The 24,313-nt window shown below is 49.5% G+C and overlaps 2 pseudogenes; one reads left to right on the forward strand and one right to left on the reverse strand.

Moving 5' to 3' along the window:
• The first annotated feature begins 393 nt into the window (after positions 1 to 393).
• On the forward strand, positions 394 to 2,200 carry LOC147702188 (galactose-1-phosphate uridylyltransferase pseudogene; annotated as a pseudogene).
• A 20,497-nt stretch (positions 2,201 to 22,697) lies between these two features.
• On the reverse strand, positions 22,698 to 22,816 carry LOC147702189 (5S ribosomal RNA; annotated as a pseudogene).
• Positions 22,817 to 24,313: the final 1,497 nt, after the last annotated feature.

A 24,313-nucleotide genomic window follows, 5' to 3' on the forward strand; every position in this document is an offset into this window, starting at 1 on the left:
TGGTAATCACAATTTTGCGTTTTGATACATCTGACCCCTGGTGTTTTAAGTGGGCATTGTCCTCCCCACTAGCGTAACGAAACTTGAGGGGGCCCCCTGCAAACTACATGGAGGTTCCCCCCTCCAGACTCAACCAGGAGCTCTCAAGCCAGGGTACTGTGCTGAGGGCCCCCCTGGAGCCTGGGCCCCCTCGCACTACAGGGGCTGTGGGGTCTATGTTATGCCATTGGTCCTCCCATTATAGCAGTCAAGCGGGTCCTGCTATTGCCAGAATGTCACATGCGTGTAGTGCCTCCTTTAAGAGCCTTGGGAATTGTGCACTGTAGTACAGGTGCCAACAGCGTCCTGGAGACCCCTGAGGCGGAAAGCTGCTGCGGGTGGGTGAGCACGAGCATGGACAAGGACTGTGGTGACACCACCACCAGGTGGTCAGGCTCCGCATTCGATCCATCTGAGCACCAGCCTGTGTGTTACAATCCACTGTGGGAAAAATGGGTACAGGTGTCTGCTCACCGAATTAAGAGGCCATAGCAATGCCTGCGATGCGGTTAGGAGAACAGTACCATATTTCCCACGGTCTGGCAGTGTATGGGGATTGTAAAGTTCTGGCTTGTCTTGCGGAGGTTTTGAGGTGGGAACTCCCTTCTCGCCTAAATTGGAGCTGCTACATATAATGGAGGGTGTGGTAGTAAATATATATAAGTGCCACCGGATGCTATTGGGATTAACATTAGCCAAACAAGACATTGCATGGAGGTGGAAGACAGAGGCCCCGCCTTCCTTGTCAGCATGGAAGAATGGTCTTGACTTTAACTTGGGCCTGGAAATTCCTATTTTTAAAACACGGGGGTGCCCGCAAAAGCATTCTAAGATCTGGAATAGATGGGAAGACTATGGAGGCCTTTACCTGGAGCCTACTACTGGAGACGCGGCGATCCAGGGATAAGGGGGCCATACTGTGGTGCAGGAGCCCAATGGTATTGCGGGAATTGTCATTGATGCGGTGGGAGTGGAGGTGATGCTTAAGATGTGGTGCAAAGACAGTGCATTGGGTGGGAGTTTTGTTAGTTACGCATTATTATTTCTTTTTGCAAGATATATACATTAAATGTCAACACAATTTGTGTACTGTAAAATATAGCAGTTAGCTTCTGTGTTACAGAGCTCTGCATGGTATTTGACACTTGACACAATAAAACATTTTTTTTTTAAAAAGAAGGCCATGGCAAGGTTACCTTGAGAAACCAACGCAAGAGCAAGGCCTGCTGAATGATCCTTCCAATCGCTCTGCCCCGGAGGAAAGAGAGCCAATGGAGAAGTGAATCCCCTGTATGAGAGCACATACCTCTTTGAGAATTACTTCCCAGCCCTCCCGCCAGATGCTCCGGAACCTGTTGATAGTGTCCACTCATTGCTTAGAGCGGGATCGGCCAGAGGAATCTGCACAGTCATGTGCTTCCATCCTTGGTCTGATATGACTCTCCTTCTTATGAGACCTCCTGGAATAAGAGCTGTGATTGACAAGTGGGCAGAAATCATGAGAAAACAGGGAGGAAGGTACCCATGGGTGAAGATATTTGAAAACAAGAGTGCAATGATGAGTTGCTCAAATCCTCTTTTTCACTGCCAGATATGGGCTAGTAATTTTTTGCCAAATGAAGCCCAGTTGGAGGATTGGACCCAGATGGAGTATCTTAGGGAGCACCAGGCGCCCATCCTGGTGGAGTACGACAAGCTAGAAGCCAATCAGAAGGATTGCATTGTTGTTGAAAACGAAGACTGGATGGTGGTTGTCCCTTATTGGGCAGTTTGGCCCTTCCAGACCCTCTTGCTTTCTTGTCGCCATGTGTACGGCTTCAGGATCTCAGCGTCAAGGAGCGAGACTGCCTGACTTCGATCATGGAAAAGGCTTCTCACAACGTATGTCAATCTCTTTGAGATCTCCTTTCCCTAGTCCATGGGATGGCACGGAGCTCCCACCGGACCCCACCTCAAGGGGAATTGTACTCACTGACAACTTCATGGACATTACTACCCACCCCTCCTGCGCCCGGCTACTGTTTGAAAGTTCATGGTGGGCTATGAGATGCGGGCACAAGCCCAGCGAGACTTGACACCAGAGCAGGCAGCTGAGGGCTTGACGGGTCTCCCAGAAGAGCACTACAGACTGAAGCAGGCAGCAGCTGACGAGCAATCCTAACACTGAGCTCTATGCCCAGGCAGCAGGCAGCACACAGGCCCGGACCACGGCCAACAGACCAGTCGAACAAAGGGACCTTGCTATGAAGAAGAGGTGGCTTGACTCTGAAGGCTAGAGGGGCTAATCCAGTCGAATCTAGCCTAACAGTGTCATACAAGCCTAAAAGAAATAGTTTCTGCAAGGCTTTTGTAGACACAAACCAGCTAAGCTACAATTAAAACAGAGGCAGAATACATGCTCTCTTACATTCCGCTCAGCTCTACTTCTCTGGAAATTCCTTAGGAGGACTTGGGACAGGGCCATTTGCGTTCATGTGTTCATAATGAGACAATGACTGCCAATGGCTGACCCGATGACAGTCATTTTATACACTACGTCATTTTTATTTTGGGTTGTTATGTGTACTAGCTGAGTAGATTGTGGGAGTTTAGACAGACTGGAGCACAGCAAGATTCCTCATTTAATAAGTCAGGTAAGAGCTGAATTAAAATAAAATTATATATGTTCTCGAGCGCTCCATTAAAAGTCAAATGAATTGCCACCTACATGTGAGCAAAATGACCATAAAAAAAGAGAGAGGAGAAACTGGAGACGTGTTGAATTATGTCTGGCGAGGAAAGAAAAGATCAAGTGCTTAGTGATTTAGAAACTAGTTTAGCAGTGACAAGAACTTGTTGGGGTTTCCTCACCTTGCCTTAAAGCAGTGTTTCCCAAACATTGGGTCGCCACCCGCTGGTGGGTCACATTCCGATTTTTGGTGGGCTTGGGAAAGTTCCGACAATAAATAAAGATGCCTTTATATTCTGTGTTATCTTGGCACATTTGCTAGTCCTTCAAAGGCAAATGTAAGGCTATGCATTCTGACAAATTGCTGCATATTCTTTTAACATAGAGATTGGTGTTTACTTTTCTTTTTCTGACTGCAAAGTGAGATGAGTTTTGAAAGTAAATGTGTTATTTATCGCCCCTCCCTCACCCAAATAATCCACCAATGCCTTCAATAGCTATGTGAAAGTAGAGAAGTAATGGAGGAGCCATACAGAATATGTCCTCTCCTGCCACAGCAGAAAGCCCAACTGGTGCCCTGCCATGCACCCCTCCACCCTCTGATCATTCCCCACCAAATATAAAGAAAATACATTCTGCCACCCTGCACTACCACATTCAGAACATACCACCCTTAGTATTAACCGGCCTCTTCACATCCAAAATGAAAAAACCTACCACCCATCCCAGCAGCCTTGTGGCTTTCCCTCCCAATCCGTACCCAAAGAAGCCCTGTCGGCTATCACATGGAGAGAAGAGAACCAGCCCTGTGCCAGGAGCCGCTCTGTAACAGCCATTGTCAGGGTGGGTCAGGAGAGATAAAGGCTCGTAGGAAATGAAGAAGTTGGTGTAAGCAGATCACTGCGTGCATTCTCCCACCTCCCTCTGTTCTGTGGAAACCTGATTGGGGGGGAAGGAAGCAAACATTCCCGCAGTGGGTGCATCACCCAGTAAGCAATTTTACCAGCTGAGATACGTGGGCAGCAGACTAAGGCAGGAATATAATTGAATGGGTTAATCTTGCCTCTGTGGAAAACTGTAGACAGCCTAAAGGTCAAGGTTCAAATATCAGTGAAGACAGTTTAACATTTCATCTGTCTACGTTTGATAAAATGAGCACTCAGTGGCGGCTGGTCACATTCGAAAGTGGCGAGGTGTAAAAGATCAGGATGAGTGCCCTGTGGCGAGGGAGCGACCCTGAGAAACTTCCCGAAAAAGAGTTGGCAAATGGTGCTCTTTTAAGCAAACCTGAGAAAGCAAGAAGGCCAACAAAGCACCTCTGAGTTTCCGCTCCTCCACAGCCCCTCTCTCATCCACCTCACAGCCTCTGCTCTATCCCAATCTCTCTCTCCCACTCCTCCAAGCCTTTGCTCTCCTTCCATTCTCTCTCTCCTCCACCTTCAAGCCTCAGCTGTCCCTTAGCCGCCCCCTCTCAATCAGTCTCTTACCTCTCCACCCTCAAGCCTCTGCTCTCCCTCAGCCTCTCTCCCTCCTCCACCTCTGAACCTCCACTCTACCCCAGCATCCTCCTCCCTCTCCTCCAAAGCTCCATAAGTTGACCCAGCCAATGTCGAATGTAGGCTTTTCAACATGTCAAAGGCATCCACGTCGACATGGGCTGGCCACAGTTTTTGGCTACAGCAGCTCAGGCATACAATGGCCTTCACTTGGCATGGCTTCTCCACGCCAAAGGCACGCAGTCTGGTCATATAAAGTGCGGTGGAAAGTGCAACTACCCCACAGTGATTGCACTGCTCACAGCAGCTGACACCCAACCAATCCAACTCTTCTTGCCAGAAAGTGAGCAGGCTTGTGAGTGACCGCTGCGCCTCTCACCAGGCCACGTCACCCCCTTGCTCCTCCTGCCGCCTCCTGCTCCTGCCTGCCAGCCCTGACGCCTTCTTCCGCCGCAGACACCCCCCTGGCCCCCCGAGCGGCCCAGCCACAGCAGAGCCGCCCGCTCGCCAGTTTCCCGCCGCAGCTCGCCACAGGCCCCGCCCACCACCGGCCCATTGGCTGAGCCGCTCCCGCCGCCCAGCTGACCCGCCCTCCCGTCCCCCTTCTTATGACGCCCCCAGAGCGACCGCGCAGCGGACGCGCGCAGCGGGAGCGCCGACTGAGCGCCGAAGGTGCGCCAAAGGTAAGCCCGTCTGCGCCCGTCCACGCCTGGACCGCGCCCAGCGCCAGGACCCCTGGCCCCCGCAGACCCCAGCCCACCCGCCGGACGTACGACGCCGCCACCCTCAACGCACTCAACGCCGGCCAAATCCCAGGATGCTACCGAGCCACCCCGAGACGCACCCACGGACCCTTCTGCTGCAACTCCTGCAAGTTCACCTGCATCCGGACCTGCACTACTCCAGCACCAACCAAGACCAAGACGAGCAACAGCAGCAGCAGCCACCTGAAATGCATCCTGCTCAACACCCGCTCTGTCCACAGACACTCCGTCGAGCTCTGGAACCTGCTCGACACAACTTCACCAGACGTCGCCTTCCTCACGGAAACCTGGATGAACGCCTCTTCAGCGCCCGACATCGCCATCGCCATCCCAGACAGCTACAAGATCATCCGAAGGGACTGCATCAACCACACCGGAGGAGGCATCGCCATCATCCACAGGAACACCATCCGCATCACGACCAACACCGACGACACCCTCGCACCCGCCGAGCACCTGCACTTCCAGGTCCACATCAACCCCAAGACCACCCTCAGAGGCACCCTCATCTACAGACCCCCGGGACCACGCACACAATTCAGCGAAGACATCGCCGACTTCATCAGCCCGCACGCCCTCCTCTCCGCTGACTACATCCTCCTCGGGGACCTCAACTTCCACCTGGAGAACAACAACGACCGCAACACCACCACCCTGCTGGACAACCTCGCAAACCTCGGACTCAAGCAGCTGGTCACCACCCCAACCCACTACGCCGGACACACACTCGACCCCGTCTTCTCATCCAGCAAGGGCATCGCCTTCAGCCACGCCACCGGACTCCACTGGACGGACCACAGCTGCGTCCACTTCAGCTTCAGAAGGACCACGATCCACCACCACCAGCAACAGGTTGCACGCAGAAGCTGGAACAAGATCACAGCCGACCAGCTCGCGACCTCCCTGAGCATGAACCCTCCCACCAGCGCAACGAACCCAAGCCAGGTGGCCACCAACCTCGAGAAGTGGATCAGCAACTGCGCAGACGACCTCGCCCCTCTGAAGACCCCGCCTAGCAGACCCGGTAGCAAGAAAGCCCCATGGTTCACCGACGAAATCAAAAGCTCCAAGAAGAACTGCCGAGCCCTCGAGAGAACCTGGCGCAGAGACCCAACACCGGACAACATGACTGCCCTCAAGCTCGCCACCCGAAAACACCACAAACTCATCCACGCCACCAAGAAAATCGCATTCAAGGAACGACTGGACAACAACGCACACAACAGCAAGGAACTCTTCAACATCCTCAAAGAGCTCTCCAACCCCAACGCCGGAAACAATGACATCACCCCTTCGCAAGACCTCTGCAACTCCCTCGCCTCCTACTTCCACAACAAGATCGCGGACATACACAACAGCTTCAGCACTCAACTGACGCACGCCACGACCGAACCACCGCCCCCCACCACCACCCTCCGCGCCTGGACCCCGATCAGCACCGAAGACACCGTCCGCACGATGAACTCCATCCACTCCGGATCTCCTACCGACCCCTGCCCTCACCACGTCTTCAACAAGGCCGACGCTGTCATCGCACCCCACCTGCGGGACATCATCAACACCTCCTTCGACACCGCTACCTTCCCGGAGAGCTGGAAGCACGCCAAACTCAGCGCTCTACTCAAGAAGCCATCAGCCGACCCCACCGACCTCAAGAACTACCGCCCCATCTCGCTGCTCCCGTTTCCTGCAAAAGTCATCGAGAAGACCGTCAACAAGCAGCTGGCCGCCTTCCTCGAGACGAACGGATCCCTCGACCTCTCGCAGTCTGGCTTCAGGGCCAACCACAGCACTGAGACCGCCCTGATCGCAGCCACCGATGACATCCGAGCTCTGCTTGACAACGGAGAAACAGCGGCCCTCATCCTCCTAGACCTCTCCGCGGCCTTCAACACTGTCTGCCACCGTACACTAGTGCAGCGACTCAGCAACGTCGGAATCCAGGAGAAGGCACTGGAGTGGATCATCTCCTTCCTCGCCGGAAGGACACAGAGAGTCCGCCTCCCCCCGTTCAGATCTGAAGCCACCGAAGTCATCTGCGGCGTTCCTCAAGGCTCCTCGCTCAGCCCAACCCTCTTCAACGTCTACATGAGCCCCCTCGCAGACATCGCACGCCAGCACAACCTCAACATCATCTCCTACGCCGACGACACCCAGCTGATTCTCTCCCTCACCAACGACCCCGCCACCGCCAGAGCCAACCTTCACGAAGGGATGAAAGAGGTAGCCGAATGGATGAAGAACAGCCGCCTGAAACTGAACTCGGACAAGACGGAAGTCCTCATCCTGGGATCCTCAACCTCCGCCTGGGACGACTCCTGGTGGCCCCCCGCCCTAGGCAGCGCACCCAAACCAACAGACCACGCACGCAACCTGGGCTTCATCCTGGACTCCTCCCTCTCCATGACCAGACAAGTCAACGCCGTCTCCTCGTCGTGCTTCAACATCCTGCGCATGCTACGTAAGATCTTCCGGTGGATCCCCACCGAGACCAGGAAGACGGTCACCCAGGCCCTCGTCACCAGCCGTCTGGACTACGGCAACTCCCTCTACGCCGGAACCACCGCCAAACTCCAGAAGAGACTCCAGCGGATCCAGAACGCCTCAGCACGACTCATCCTGGACATCCCCCGTCGCAGCCACATCTCCGGACACCTGAGAGACCTGCACTGGCTCCCGGTCAACAAGAGAATCACCTTCCGACTCCTCACCCACTTACACAAAGCCCTACACAACCAAGGCCCAGGATACCTCAACAGCCACCTCAACTTCTACGCTCCCAAACGCCAGCTTCGATCGACCGGCCACGCCCTCGCCGCCGTCCCCCGCATCCGAAGAGCCACCACAGGGGGACGGTCATTCTCCTACCTCGCCGCCAAGACATGGAACTCCCTCCCGTCCCACCTCCGCCTGACCCAGGACCACCTCGCCTTCAGGAAGCAACTCAAGACCTGGCTGTTCGAGCAGTAGCGGACCCCCCTCCCCTAGCGCCTTGAGACCCCCTGGGTGAGTAGTGCGCTATATAAATGCTTTGATTGATTGATTGATTGATTGTCTGGTCCCACTCCAGGCAGACCAGCCTCATCCAAACGCTGTCCACCAGTCCATCCTGTTTAGCCCCAGAACCGCACTATTAACAAAGAGTGTAGCTCTCTCCAAGTGGACCCATTTGATTGCTGCAACAATCGTTGTATGCAGATGCAATTGGGAGCTCCATATATCAAGAACAACTGCGACAATCAACAAATTGGCTGTGAATGGCACCCACAACAACCAGTGATCCAGTGGAACTGACACTCCTCCGTTGCTGCTGCACTGAAACAACCATCTAGGTAAGCGCTGCCTCCAGACTTCAAAAGACGAGGTGCATTATAGCACGGAAAACAGAAATAAACAGAAATAAATAATTTCAATTGGCCTAGCAATCAACTAGAATGTAATCGCCAAATCGTCCCTGTAATACTTTTGAGCACAAACTTTCAATATGTCATAAAATAATCTCTACCTGCAATCCATGGGCTCAGTCTTCAAAGCAACGGCAAAGCAGAATAAAAACGAATGCAATTCAGCACTGAGTCCCAATGTAACTCTCGACCAGACGCTTTACCTGTGTTTTGACATCAAGGCCAATAATGTTCCGAGAGGAAACACAAGCACAGCCACAAAATGCCCAGCTTTCCGATGGAAAGCAAGGAATCAAATTTAGTGATTGGGAGATGAAATCAATGAACATTAATGTGTTCAGAAAAATAAACAAGCATTACTTGAAGTCGCTTGTTAAACCTGTTTCCTCACTTGAAGACAAAATGCAGCTGCGGTTACACATTCATCGATATACCTACATGTACCTACTTTTGACTTCCTCTGGACACCCGCAAGTGGTGCAAAGAAGAGAGGGAGAACAGTCAACTTCACACTGGAGAGCAGATGGCCAAAAGCGCGGAGCAAGCGATACATGGAAATTCTCCTCCTGAAACCAGCACCTCGTCATGCCATGAGAAGGGGGCAACTGCAACTCCGTCTCTTAGCCAATCCTGACGCTGCTTAGGAGAGCAGAGCCAGAATCGGCCTGAGCAGGGAAAATCATAGTTCATTTGGAGATCGGGGGTTGTGGCTTTGATCAACCCCTGATCTCCCAATGTGAAGGCGAAGAGAGGCTTCTAGTGCGCATGTTGGGGTGGCCAGAGAAAGGCATCTGTCCAACCCGACACGCGCACTTCGTGGTCCTAGGTGCAGTGTGATGAGTCCAGCCGCGGCCGGTAGTGGGAATACCGGCCGGGCGGTGACGTGGGAAGGGGGAGGGGCAGGGTAGGGGGTAGTATTGTATGGATTACGGACTTTAACAGGTAAGTAAACATAAAAATAAATAAAACGAATTTCGTTGCACACACTGCATCGCATTTGGTGATGCAGTGTGTGAAACGAAAATTCGTTTTATTTATTTTTATGTTTACTTACCTTTTAAAGTCCGTAATCCATAGATTACTACCTCCCACCCTGCCCCTCCCCTCCCCTTCCCCACGTCACCGCCCGGCCGGTACTCCCACTACCGGCCACGGCTGGATGAGTCACTGGCCATCACATTGATGGCCCAACCCTTTCACAGAAGCAAAGCCCCCGACAATTGCCCACGACTGAAGGCAGACTGCTGGGCACAGCAAAATACACATTTCCAAAGTATGTTTCACTACCTGTCCACTGGTATATTGTGTACATGTAATGGGGGGGAGGGGGGGGGCAAACACTTGTGGGGCAATGCCCCCTTGCCCCAATGGAGGCATTGCCCCTGGTGGAGGGCATCCTTCACCAACATCCATCTGTTACCCAAACGGTTCTCTCGTGCCCTTGATTTATGTTCAAATTTGTTTTTATTGTTGCTTCGCAAAGGTAGTACAAGTCAATGTCATAATTAACATGCAAAACCTTGTGAGCACAAGGTGGTTAGTCTGAGCACTCCTATATGCTGAATGAGCAAAAGGTAGTCGGAAGGTGTAATAATCCAAAGTTTTATTCACTTTTTCATATTTGATTCGTGGAATCTAAGTTCACACATTGTAATCCAAATCATCAAGGTGCTCCTCATGTGGAAACAACTGAAGCAAGTGTTTTGTCACATCAAAGTGGCCAAAGTTTCAATTTAGTGGTATCATTTGCATAATTCCAATCCCCAATGCATTTTGAGCAGGTGGCTCTTCGTCAGGGTGTATGTGCTGTGGACAAGTAAAATAGAGGGTACATCAGTCAGTGGCCGAGCGTGTTTAAAAAATGTATACTGAAAAACGTGGTAGTCAAGAGAGAACCAAAAGGCTGTATCCACATGCGGGTGAAAAAGTGGGTGAAATCCAGGATTCAGGTGTGTTCAGTGACGAAATAACAAGAGTTAGAGTGCAACCTTCATCTCACTAAAACGTGACACTACTGTAAAGAAAAACTAAGTAAATGTCGGTATTGAAAGGAAATGCGTGTGCAAATAAACGTAGGTGAAAAGGTCCCGTGACATGCTTTTTTAAACAGGAAACGCCGTGTGATAGAGTCAGGTGTGCAAGTAAACAACTACCCGTGAAGTTCGCACCAAAGAGGTGCGGACTGAACATAACACTAGCAAACGAATGTTGCCCAATAGTGCTTACCGGTGTATTCGTGGGTTAACGGGTGCAGCGATAGCCGCCAGACGCCATCGGGTAAACGCGAGCAAAAGGTGAATTAGCGCATGCGCTTTAATGTGTAAGCTGCGTAGTAATGAAGAACTGACTCGTTCCCAACTAGTCCGGTACATAAACATAAATAAAGGAGTGGTTTGCGAGTGTCCAAGTAAACCAAGAAAAGGTATGGTGCTGTGTTGAAAAAAAGTATGAAAGTATAAAAAACCGAATATAAACAAATGTGAAGTCAGAATCCTACGGAAAATAAATAAAAATGAAGAGAAAATCTGGACTGATAAAAAATGGTGAAGTCAGGAAATAAGGTGCTAAAAGAGGTACAATCAAAAAGGGACATTTATAAATAAATTACTCTGGTGAGAGGAAAGTCCACACGATCAAAAAGAGAATAGAAAATACAAAGAATGGGATAAACAGTACATGTCAATATGCATACACAAAATGTTGAACAACCAGCAAGCGAAGTATAAATCTGAGTAGGAAATTTATCAAAGAAAGCTGCTAAATTCCAGACGTTCGTTGAGTCCTTTTGGCACGGTCGTACCCAGTTTGAAAATCCAAAATAGTTCACGTTGTAGTAAGTATTTCTTGGGGTCAATGCCCTCTGGTTGGGCAACTGTTTCAAGAACCAAGAAGCGAATTTGGCTGTTGGTGTGGTTTTGCTGAGTGAAATGAACCTACACGCAAGATTTAAGATTTTTGTTTCTGATGTTCATTTAAGCGTATCTTTATCTTGCGTTCCGTTTTCCCAACATAGGGTAATCCACAGGGACACTTTAAGAGGTATACCACAGTAGTGGTGTCGCAGGTTGCGTTGGTTTTGAGTGAAATCTGTTTGCCAGAACTGGGATGGTTGATATTTGTCCCTGGAATGATGTTGTGACAGTTTTGGCAATTGTGACATGGAATAGTGCCTTTGTATATTGTAGGTTCGATGTTGCGTGGTTTTATGAGTGCCCGTATGTTCTTGGATCATTGATAAGCGAAAATAGGCATATCATTGAATAAGTTATTGAAGTCTGGTTCTAGTTGCAATATTTGCCAATGAGTTTTGATGATTTTTTTGATTAGGTGACTTTTTGTCGAATATTTGGAAACAAACACGTTAGGTTGTGTATCAGACCTTGTTTTTGGTTTCGGTTGCAATAATGTAGAACGGTCAGTAGATATCACTCGTTGGTAAGCAGTTGTGATAACTCGTTGTGGATAGCCCCTTTTGGAGAATTTGTTCATAATATTAGTGCTGTCCTGTTTGAATGAATCTTCAGAAGAGGCTATTCTTTTTGCTCTCAATAGTTGTGAGTACGGTAAATGTGCTTTGATACTGGGTTGGTGAAAACTGGAGTAATGTAGATAACTGTTCCGATCAGTGGGTTTGCTGTATATGGATGTTTCCAGTTTGTGGTCCTTCACAGAAATCTTTACATCCAGAAAAGCTATATCGGTGTTGTTGAATTGATGAGTAAATTGAATTCTTTCATTGACGCTGTTTAAATGACTGATGGCATGAATCAATTGATCTTCCGTACCTGTCCATATCAGGAAAATATCGTCTATGTAACAATAGTAGATTTGAAGATGGTTCCTCCAATGTGGTGTGGACTTTCCTCTCACCAGAGTCATTTATTTATAAATGTCCCTTTTTGATTGTACCTTTTTTAGCACCTTATTTCCTGACTTCACCATTTTTTATCAGTCCAGATTTTCTCTTCATTTTTATTTATTTTCCGTAGGATTCTGACTTCACATTTGTTTATATTCGGTTTTTTATACTTTCATACTTTTTTTCAACACAGCACCATACCTTTTCTTGGTTTACTTGGACACTCGCAAACCACTCCTTTGTTTATGTTTATGTACCGGACTAGTTGGGAACGAGTCAGTTCTTCATTACTACGCAGCTTACACATTAAAGCGCATGCGCTAATTCACCTTTTGCTCGCGTTTACCCGATGGCGTCTGGCGGCTATCGCTGCACCCGTTAACCCACGAATACACCGGTAAGCACTATTGGGCAACATTCGTTTGCTAGTGTTATGATCAGTCCGGACCTCTTTGGTGCGAACTTCACGGGTAGTTGTTTACTTGCACACCTGACTCTATCACACGGCGTTTCCTGTTTAAAAAAGCATGTCACGGGACCTTTTCACCTACGTTTGTTTGCACACGCATTTCCTTTCAATACCGTCATTTACTTAGTCTTTCTTCACAGTAGTGTCACGTTTTAGTGAGATGAAGGTTGCACTTTAACTCTTGTTATTTCGTCACTGAACACACCTGAATCCTGGATTTCACCCACTTTTTCACCCGCATGTGGATACAGCCTTTTGGTTCTCTCTTGACTATCACGTTTTTCAGTATACATTTTTTAAACACGCTCGGCCCCTGACTGATGTACCCTCTATTTTACTTGTCCACAGCACATACCCCCTGACGAAGAGCCACCATCTCGAAATGCATTGGGAATTGGAATTATGCAAATGATGCCACTACATTGAAACTTTGGCCACTTTGATGTGACAAAACACTTGCTTCAGTTGTTTCCACATGAGGAGCACCTTGATGATTTGGATTACAATGTGTGAACTTAGATTCCACGAATCAAATATGAAAAAGTGAATAAAACTTTGGATTATTACACCTTTTGACTATCTTTTGCTCATTCAGCATAGAGGAGTGCTCAGGCTAACCACCTTGTGCTCACAAGGTTTTGCATGCACTTTTGTTGTCAGCCCTTCTCGGACAGTAAGGGCAGTATCCTGAACACCCTAAAAGACTTATAGCCTGATTCATGTAAGACCCGTTTTGCGAGTCTTTAATAGCGATTCATAAGGAATCGCTATTACAGGCTCGCAAAACGGGATTCGTGTAGTAATCGCAAAAAAAAATGCGATTCCTACATATTCCTTATTTGCGATTAGCAAATTGCTAATCGCAAATCAGGAATAACTCCCCATTCATTCCTATGGGCCAAAAGGCCCATAGGTATGAATGGGGAGTAGTCCTTATTTGCGATTAACAATTAGCTAATCGCAAATAAGATAGCGATTTAAAGGGTGCCAGGGGTGTCCAAAGGACACCCTGTAGCACCCCTTAAATGCAAATTGAAACAGGTGTTGCGCACACACATGTCCAAAGGACATGTGTGTGTGCAACATGCAAATTAGAAAAATGCTTTTAAAAGCATTTTTCTAAGTTTTCGCTATTTACCACGAGGTTTGACCTCGCGGTAAATAGCGGGCCGAAATTGCGAATTCGCAATTTTTAAATGGATGAATTGCATTTAAGGAATCTCTAATAGAGATTCCTTAAATGTAATTCCTCGCAAAATTGCGACATCGCTATTACCAATTTTTGCATTTGGGATGATGAATCCCAAATGCAAAAATAGAGCTCGCAAAGGGCCAGATTCTCAGAATCCGGCCCTTTGCGAGCCGATTTCGGCTTGATGAATCAGGCTGTATAACTTTCTTGGTATACCCTACTGAACATTTGGTTTACCCCAGGAGTGCAGCGGATCTTCACAATTCACAAATGTCATAATTAAGACAGCGATGAACACAAGAAAGTACGACGTTCCTCAGTGGGCCACCAAACAGAAATGTAGGAATCTATTTGGTGTTCTGAGTGGAGAAAATGGGGGTAGGTAGTGTTTAAGGAGGAGGGAAATTCCTCCTAGTGGAACTAGGGCCCTCACACACCCAGCTAGGTATCATGCTTCATCATATGGGCCTGCTCCTCATCTGGTCGGCGTTGCAACACCCGACGGGCTCCTGTAAAGGGGCTCTTTATTGGAGATCTTTTGTTCCAGCCGTAAAGGTGTAGTGGGGGTAGAGAGCCTAGTGAGCGTAGATGTATGTGAAATTGTTTAAAACAGATGAGTGAATCTCGGGACAATTTTATTCTGGTGGGACCCCAGTCTGATTAAAAGAAAGAATAGGGGTAGGCGACTGTCAAGCTACTATGAGTCTACAGGCGTCCTACTCCCAGAGGATCAACATGTTTCACATCTTAATTAGTCAAAGTGATCTAATGGCGATTCATCAGGACCTATGGTGGTTACTATCTACACAACTGGTATGGTGAGACATACCTAACACTGTATGATGATTCGGAATTGGTTCCCGTCTGTTTGCTTGCACAACCTAACTACTTTACGGGTAGTGCTTCATCAACAGCAGCGGAATATAGACATCTGTACTGGGATATCAGCTCCACGTGGAAGCGTCGGCCTTGACCTACCCTGTTCCGCTGAAGCCGGTATGGTGACCATCGGGGCATCACACCTCATCAGCCAGGCCGATCAAATCCAGTGGCACAGTGAGCCCAGGGCCCATGTCTGGGCATACCCGGCGCACTTAGAGCGAGAAAGCAAAAGACACAAAGATGATTGACGGAATACAGAGCAAATCAAACATGCATGCGGTAGAGCCAGCCCCGGTGGGCCGGCACCCTCTCAGTTCCCCAATTAGCTAAGATAGTCCGATGCATCGATACTAATGCTAGACTTATTTGTCTGCCCCTGCGGGATTTGAGTGGGAATGTTAGTGGGTTGGGGAGGACCACTACCCCAAAGTGCTCCAACTCTTTTAGGAAGGGCCTCCCCGGGATTATCGATGGCCACGAGAACATAATCTGGATAAAGCGTAATGATGTGTTCGTCATCCCCAAAACACACCTTGGTGATGCCAGGGTGGTCTCTAATCCTCTGGGTAAAAGGCTGCATGTAGAGCGTGAATAGTAGAGGTGACATGGGGAGCCACTGCAGGGTACCCCTCCGAATGGGTAAGGGGGCCAAACTTCACCCATTGACTCACAGAGGCATGTGGTTTCCTGAAGTTGATCAGCACACAAGACCTAAACTGCTCTCCAAAGCCAAAGTGTGTTAACACCACTGTCAGATATGGCCAGTGAACAGGGTTGAATGTTTTCTTGGCATTAACTGTTGTGTAGTTCCTAAAAATACATAGGATTTGCACATTTGTTGGACAACATAAACTAAGGGATTGGTCTCTAGGCTGATTCCATACACCCACACAGGATATGTCAGCCTATAGACCAGCTAGCTCACAGTGCCACCATAAGCCCCCTAACCGTACCAAGGAGCGAAAAGGTTCTTGCAACTATCGAACATGACAACCCTTGACACTTCAGGTATTTTGGAAACAGTACATTACTTTTTGCTCAGTCAATAACGCTCATTTAGTTTCAGAGAGATACACAGAATAAACGTTGGGGACATTTTAAATAAGCATTTATTGAACCAGTGCCATTCTAGTATAAAACATGTTTGCTGCGACAATCATTAGACAGAAGCAAATGTAAAAGATTACAAGCACCAACAGAGTAAATAGAAGGTATAATTCTACCATGGTGCTAAAACAATGACTATATGCAGGAATATAAACATGGCAGTAATCAAGCATACTCCTACAATGCGGACCCCACCTAAGTGTACCTAGCATGTATGTGGGTGTAAAGCCAAGAACCCCCTAGGAAAGAGCTAACCCCATTACCTGATGGTAGAGAATGAAGGACCCCAGTCTTGGTCACAAGTTGGACACCCCGCAAGGGATGTTAGACCACTGTGTGTCGAATCTTCAGCATGCAGGGACCTCCGTGTCTTGTGTCAGCATGTAAGCATCTTCTCTGTTTACCTAGTGAAGGTGCGGTTCTTTTATACTACAAAGATAGCCTCAGGATCCTACCACAATTGATATGTTGTGAGCATGATTATGTAAATGAGCCTAAATCAATAACTGCAATTATACTCTGTCGCCCTAGGATAAAAGATAGCGATGACTTTTGTACAGAGTATGTTAATCCTGTTGTGTACGCCATGTGCAATGGATTTTACTAAGAATCCTTATGCAGAATAAATGAGGCTAGTTTCAAGGAAACTAATCAACATTTATTCAGTATATAACTGATTAAAAGGTCAGTACTAGAACCGTTCTGCAGAGCAAGATAGGACAAATGTAGGTAAAATGTTGCTTTGCCACTGAGGTCTAGGTTGGGGAACATAACAGACAGAGAAGAAGATTACCTCTCTCTTGGATCGGTAGGCCTTTTCTATGAGATGTAAGATCCTTTTTGTGTTGTCTGCAAATTGTCGATGGGGAATATACCCAGGTTGGTCTGGTGCCACCAATCCAGGCATCAGCGGAGAGAGACGAGCCGCAAAAATGCTTGTGAAGAGCTTGGCGTCTACATTAAGCAGGGAAATCGGCCTATATGACCCACAGTGCCTAGTGTCCTTACCAAGCTTAGCAATGACTGTGATTGAATCGTCCAACATCGAGGGTGGAATCGTGGCAGGGCCCGTAAATGAAGTAGAGACCCTAGAAAGCAGGAGCGGGGGTTAACAAAGTACAAAAAGTCTTGTAAAACAGCGAAGAAAAACCATCAGGGCCCTGGGATTTAAGGAGCTTCTCTCTCAAGGTGGCAGACATAACCTCTTTTATTTGAATTAGTTGTTCGAGTCCAGAGGCCTGGTCCGCCATTACGTGAGTAGTATTTGCATGACACAAGTAAGGATGCAAGTTCTCATTTGGTAGATCGTGCCCTGAATACAGGTTGGCTTAGAATTCCCTAAAATGGGAGGCAATCGGCCCATTCTACTAAAGAAGACTCCCTTCCTTTGTAAACAGAGAGGTAACACCAGTAGCTTGGTGCTTAGCTCTAAGTCTATTGGCTAGCATCCTTCCACACTTATTCCCCCCCACATAGAAGTGTTTAAGATGCAGCAAAGAACATTCTGCCTTATCAAGATCCAGGACTGCTACCTGTTTCTGTACTGCTTCTAGTTGGCGCCATATTCTGGGAGCCCATGTGCAATGGTGGATGCGTTACAGCTCTCTTACCTGCTCTTGGAGTTACGTTATTTTCTCCCTCTATAGCTTATTGTCCCCTGCAGATATTGAGATAAACTCGCCTCTGAGTACCGCTTTTAGTGCATCCCAGATATCCGTGACCGGGACCTCAGGGCTATCAGTAACACTGAGATAATCCGATATCACCTTCTGAATTTGCTCTACTACTGCAGGTCTATGGAGGAGGGTCTCTCACAAGCGCCATGAGTGCACCGTAATCTCCATACCAGGTACCCTTGAGTCTTGGAAGACCCCAGAGTGATCCAAAAGTGACCTTGGTTCTATTCCTACGGACGTAACCACCGCATGGACCTCACGAGAGCCAAGAAAGTAATCCAGCCGTGCATAAGACTTACGTGTATGGGAGTAAAATGTATAATCCTTTGTGGGTGGGTGGCAGTCCCACAACAGATGCACACAATGCATCTCTCCCAACCAGCGAATCCTATCTACTGTGACTGCTCCCATCTCTCCTCCCTGGAGACAGGCCGATCCCTGTCATTATCAAGGACTAACTTAAAATCGCCATCTACCAAAACCCAATTATCCTGAGCCGTCATTGTGTCAGCTACTGCTCTGCGAATGACCTGTTTCTGCCTCTCACTGGGGGCATACAGAGAGCCCAAAACAAGTGTATGTGACCCCATATGTACCCTGTAGACAAGAAGACGGCCCTTGGCTTCTGAAACCTTGGAGCCTATCCTTCCCTTAAAGGGACATACAACCAATATTGCAACCTCAGCTGCCTTACTTGCCATGGAAGAGAAAAACTGGAGGGGAAAGGTCTTAGTCTTAAACTGGTGCCAAATTTCTTGCCAGTAAGTGTGTCTCCTGAATCATGCAGATATCAGCCTTCGTCTGTTCCTGGTAGGTGAAGATAACACGCCTTTTAACAGGGTTATTAAGCCTCTTAACATCAAGAGTTACAACTCTTAGAGTACCCTGAGGCGTAGCGATGTTATATATTTGTCACACATAATTCCACAATTCTGCCAGCCACCCCAGCCCATGCCTCCCAGGATGCCCCTCAAACTATCCAACACAGCTGAAAATGTCATTGCAGCCAGGCCTGGTTACCTTCTTGAGTGCCCGTTCAACAAAACACCTCCAAACAACATAACTAGGAGAAAAGAGAAAATGCTTGGAAAGAACCCATCCCTGAACATCCTCAGCGACTTTCCAGCAGAGAGTTGGTGTAGAGGGTCCACTGTAGCCATTGTTCCAAACAGCAACCCCCCGTCCCCCCGGAACCAGCTCACCTCAGATTGCAAAGTGGAAATATTACTAATAGGCAGCCCTGGCAGCATCACAAAGTGTCCTGAGTCGACCGCTCCTCCGCCAGTCTCTCCAATACTGCCTGTCTCTCTCATGTGATCGTGGCAGAATCAGGGCTGGAGGCACCCAGATGTGGCTCAATCCTCTGCCAGAGCAGGCGTATGTTGAATCATCTCCCAGCTGTAGCCCCCTCCATTGACTCAGAGCTGTCATTTTCAATCTGTACCAATTTTCAAGCCTACCCCAACAGTACGGAATGCTTTTGTCCCTAAGGAAGGACGTCACTGGTCGGAAATCTCATCTCTTCTGGAGAATTATCGCAAACAAGTCTTGGAATAAATGCAGTCCATCACCATGAAAAAGCGGCGGCTGAGAGTTTCTCACTTTACGCAGAATCGTTTCCATAAGGGAAAAATCATACACACATGCCAGGATATAAATGGGGCAAGAACCTCCTGGACCAGGAAGGCCCACTTAATGGACTCTATCCAGTTGCATGTCCCTGGTCTGCGTATCCCCAAGCATTTGGGTAAAGAGAGCTGTTATGTAGCTTCCGATGTGGTCCCCATCCACACCTGCAGGTCCCCCTAATTCTGATGTTGTTTCTCTGAGATCTCTTTTCTAAATCCTCAGTGAATGCCTGAAGATTGAGCTGCCTGTCGGTGAGTCTTATGCTCTCTTGCTAAAATTGTTCAATTTCCTCCTACTTGGTAATCTCGTGTTGCTCCAGGGTGTCAACTTTATCCCGGTTTCAGTGATATCTTTCCAGATTATATGAATCGCCTAATCCAGATTCATCTTGATCTCCAGAGGTTCGTCGCTCAAAACGAACCTCGGAAAAAAAAAAGAGGGACTCCAAGTTAAAGCGTGCAACTGGGTCTTCCGCATAATCCATCTCAGGTAACGTAGCTCTGCTGGAGACAGCCGGGTTGTTCCCGGGTGTGCAAGCGGGTGTTTTTGCAAACATTTCTTGAGGGAGTTTGATTTTTATATTGCGTGTGGAAGACATCCTTGGGAGCAATGGGAGATGACGAGGTGACTCCTCATGGGGGAGACAGCACCTGCAGTTAAGCCAGAGAGAAAAACACAGCAGGAAGAGCAAATCTGCCATCAATCCCTTGACTGGTGGCACCACCTCAGGTCCATCAGCTTGACAGTGCTAATAAATGGTCAAATCCTCGGTGGACAGGTGAAGCAGTTAGTATATAAGGTCAGACCCTCCCTAGGAGGCAGTGCCCATTCCGGGGCCTTGTCATGCAGGGATGAGCATCCCACCATCCCTCCCCCCTCTCGGAGAGGCAGCTACAGACCACCCCTCAGGGTTCAACAGCAGGCCTGGACAAAGCGTGCACCTTCGCAGACTTCCCCGAGAGAACCAGCTGCTGATCTTTCAAGTCACCCAACCTCTCCCAATCACAGGCTGCCAGGTTGCACCGCCTTCTCTCCTTCGCCCATATCTCAGGCTGCAGGATGACCCAGGGCCTCAGCTCACAGTCCAGTGCAAGATGATCGCCGAGCTCACAAACTCAGCTCACTGTAGGCTACAGCGCCTCTGCCAGGCCCAGCACTCTGTGTCACTCTATCAGCGGGCCCTGCGCCCTGTTCCTCCGAGGCCATCTCTAACTCACCAGCTTTCAGGAAGGGGAGTTTCCAGCTCCACTAAGTCATCTCCACTCTCCGGTCCTCCGAATGCGCGGGCCTTCAACTCTGCAAGATGCCAGCTAAGTCACAGTCAGCATAGCCCCCTTTCCTGCCTCCGCCACAGGGGATCTGCGGCAACACCGACCGGTTCAATTCTGTCTCCTTAGGCCTCTCTGACAGCTAGGGGTCCACAACCCAGGCAAGGTCAGTGCTGATCCCAGGATGAGAAGGTTGCAGTCGGGGCTCTCCTCTGCCTCCTGCAGCTGCCCGTATTGCGGCTCAGGTCCCAACATCATGTTGCCGTTCTCCCTGTTTGTAGGGCAGGAAGGACATCCACTCCGCCGCTGCCACCTGGTGCCCAGTGATCGCGGGGTTCTGCCTAGCCCAAGGTTGGGCTGGAGGAAGAGCGAGGCACATCCTATTTACTCGCTATCTTGGCTATTCCCCCTTGATTTATTATTGATAGGTTCTTCTCCAGTGCATGGGCTCCAGGAACATAGTACCATCATGGCGACACTCCCCACCCCCCAGCACATAGCATGCATGCAAATAAATACATACCATACAAATTGTGTTATAGGAAAAACTGCTGCAGGTTTATTACATACAACGTTATGTAATATGGTGGGTTATCTTACGGGCGATCCAAGGACAGGCAGCATTCTTGCCACCTGCTACCGGAGGAGCCAAACAGCACTGGGGCAAACCCCGTCAGTGCTGCCTCTTCTGGTGATCCTCCTCCCAGATCACGTGACACTTCTTACTCACACCCCTTTCAGGGCAGAGCGTAGCAAGGCAAGCCCCCGGCTGTTCAGGCCGACAACCGCCCGAAGGACAAACGGGGCGACGACACGGTTTCCAGGAACCTCCCATGAGGCTCCTGGGCTCTGGCACCCCTATGTGCCGTGCAGAGGTACTCTTCTGTACCCATTTGCTTCCAGATCACCCTGTAACTCCGCCTGCAACGAAAAAAGTACAACATTACAACATTCTCACCATGCTTCATACCACCAACCATGCCGGGTAAGTGGTAGGGTGGGAGACGGCGAGTCCTGCGAGGTAGCGGCCGCACGTGTCCGGTGCGATGACAAAGAGGTCGTACGCATGGTGAGGTGGACATATATACCCCTCACCCCGCCTTGCGCACCAGACATGACGCGGCAACGCCAGCGCCCAGGAGGGGACTCCTCAAGAGTACCTGCCCCTTTAGGAGGAAAGGGGGGTGTGGAATGCCCGATGGAACTAGAGGGCTGCCCTCTTGTGTGGCCTCCTGCGGTGGCCTCGGGCAGCCGCATAGTCCCATCATGGCGACACTCCACACCCCCCAGCACATAGTATGCATGCAAATAAATACACACTGCACAAATTTTGTAATGGGAAAAACTGCTGCAGGTTTATTACATACAACGTTATGTAATATGGTGGGTTATCTTACGGGCCATACAAGGATAGACAGCAGTCTTGCCACATGCCCGACATGATGTGCCAAGCAGCACTAGGGCGAACCCCGTCTGTGCTGTCTCTTCTGGTGATCCTCCTCCCAGATCACGTGACACTTCTTACTCACGCCCCTTTGAGGGCGGAGCGTAGCAAGGCATGCCCCCGGTTGTTTTGGCCCACAACCGCCCGAAGGACAAACGGGGTGATGACATGGTTTCCAGGAACCTCCCATGAGGCTCCTGGGCTCGTAGCAAGGCATGCCCCCGGTTGTTTTGCCCACAACCGCCCGAAGGACAAACGGGGTGACGACACGGTTTCCAGGAACCTCCCATGAGGCTCCTGGGCTCTGGCACCCCTATGTGCCATGCTGAGGTACTCTCCTGTACCCATTTGCTTCCAGATCGCCCTGTAACTCCGCCACAGCTCTGGCGGCGGCCACCTTCGCCGATAGAGCCCCCCACCAAAACAGCTCTGTTATCCTTGCAACTTCTCATATACAGGCCCCTTGCCAACATGGGCAGGAGACGCCATCTATATCCCAGTGACCCTTGACGGTGGACCGCCAGAGTCTCATGACGGAGGCCTTTCTGGCAAGAGAACTTGTGCCAAGAACTAATTCTCCCGTGGGAAAGTTCCATCGCTTTACATGACTCTGCCCGTGTCACTCGGGCGGGTCGGATTCAGGCACTATGATTCACATGGCCCCCTGAATTTGCTGGTCGCACCAGGCTGCACCGAGTGTCTTGCACACCTGTGCCCCACATCTTAAGGGGCAGCAGCCCACTTGTTAGCTGACCGCTCCCACACCCGCCTGTCCACTTAGGCTGTTACAGTGAAAAGGATACCTACAGCACCTGGTATTCCCAGGCGGTCCCTCATCCAAGTACTAACCAGGCCTGACCCTGCTTAGCTTCCGAGATCAGACGAGATTGGGCACATTCAGGGTGGTATGGCCGTAGGCAATCTACTTTAGTATTTGTAGTCATTCTGCTTTCTAAATCCTGCCGCACCTGGTTGTCCATAACTAAGTATGTGACAAAGAGCAAGGGATCGCCAACTCAGCTTCCTCTGTGGTGAATTCCCCTGGGCCTACCGACTCACAGAATGTCTAGTTAATACTGTGCCCCATGCCGGTCATATGGTGCCTACCTTTAAGGACTGACAAAGTCCTGCTTACACCCTCCCTAGCATATTCACGAATAGGGAGTCGGGGCTTCACCTGTCCACACTGAGCAGCCCCAGGGGTGGAATATAGCTTTGCCTGCTTATATAATATCTTGTAGCACACCAAACGTGCCACATGCTCTATTACATAGTCTTTCGTGCTTGTCACCTTGTAATCCCCATTTCTTGGGACCGCAGCACAGGATGACCTTGGACCTTCTGCTTGGCGTGCCGCAATAAACCTCAATGGTCATGAGGACCTAACAAGCACCCAATTCCCACCTGGGCGTCCCTCAAACTAGAGGATGACTTCCCACAGCTGTAAGACCATAGAGCTACATCTTACCTCTTTACTGGTTGTTGCCATTTGGCACTTTTCTGGTTGCAGCACTGTGTTTAGTGAAGCGCACCAGCCGCTAGGGCCTTCTGTCGCTGAATACACAGTATATGTTACCCATTGCTGTATCACCCTACAACACCGCCTGCCTTAATGTGCTAAGTTGTAAGCGATTGGGTGCCTCACTTCTCTTCCCCCGAAAAGATATCAACCGCACGGCCGAAGGCTCCCACGGATTAACCTATTTACTGGGTCTTGCCCACTGGCACCCTTCACGATGGTGATGCGAAACTTCCCACCCAGTCTAGTGTTGCCAACACTCCATTTGTGTCCCCTGAATCACCCTCCATCCTCCTGTACAACAGTCATGCTGCTGGGGGGTGGGGGGCACTCACTTCGACAACCATCCTATCCTGCCATACGGTTGCCTGTTCCCTTCAATCTGTGGTGACCGCATGCAGCTTGCTGGCAATGTGAGCTGTTGCCGGCATTGATGGTATCTCACGCGTGCGGCTCGTGCCATCGCAAATTTTACATTAACATGAAACTGGGTAACGGAAATGACTCTGCCCAGGAATAGAAACTCTCACATGTGCGGATGTTGTAAACAACAAGGGGATGAACAGGATGAGTTGGGGGGGCCTCCCCCTACCAGTCCTTGCTTTAGTTTGAGGTGTAGGCTGGAAATGTTCCTATGGAGCCTCAAGCATAGAGCGTGAAGAGCAATGGCGCTTAGCGGGGATCCGGAAGGTCCGTCAAGTGGAGGACCCCTGGTGCCTAAACTATGCCCCTCCCGGACCAGTATGTGTGTACTATCAGGTACCTAAAGCTTTTCTCTATCTCAGGCAAGGAATGGCCACCCTCAGCTCTCAATTGCTCCAGATTAGCATTGTCTTCCTGGCAAGTTTAGCCAGGCTAACTTATTACTTGATGTCAGTCTGGGTCCTGCCTAACACT

Source organism: Lissotriton vulgaris, chromosome 7 (genome assembly GCF_964263255.1).
Source record: "Lissotriton vulgaris chromosome 7, aLisVul1.2, whole genome shotgun sequence".
In the NCBI taxonomy this organism is placed as follows: domain Eukaryota; kingdom Metazoa; phylum Chordata; class Amphibia; order Caudata; family Salamandridae; genus Lissotriton; species Lissotriton vulgaris.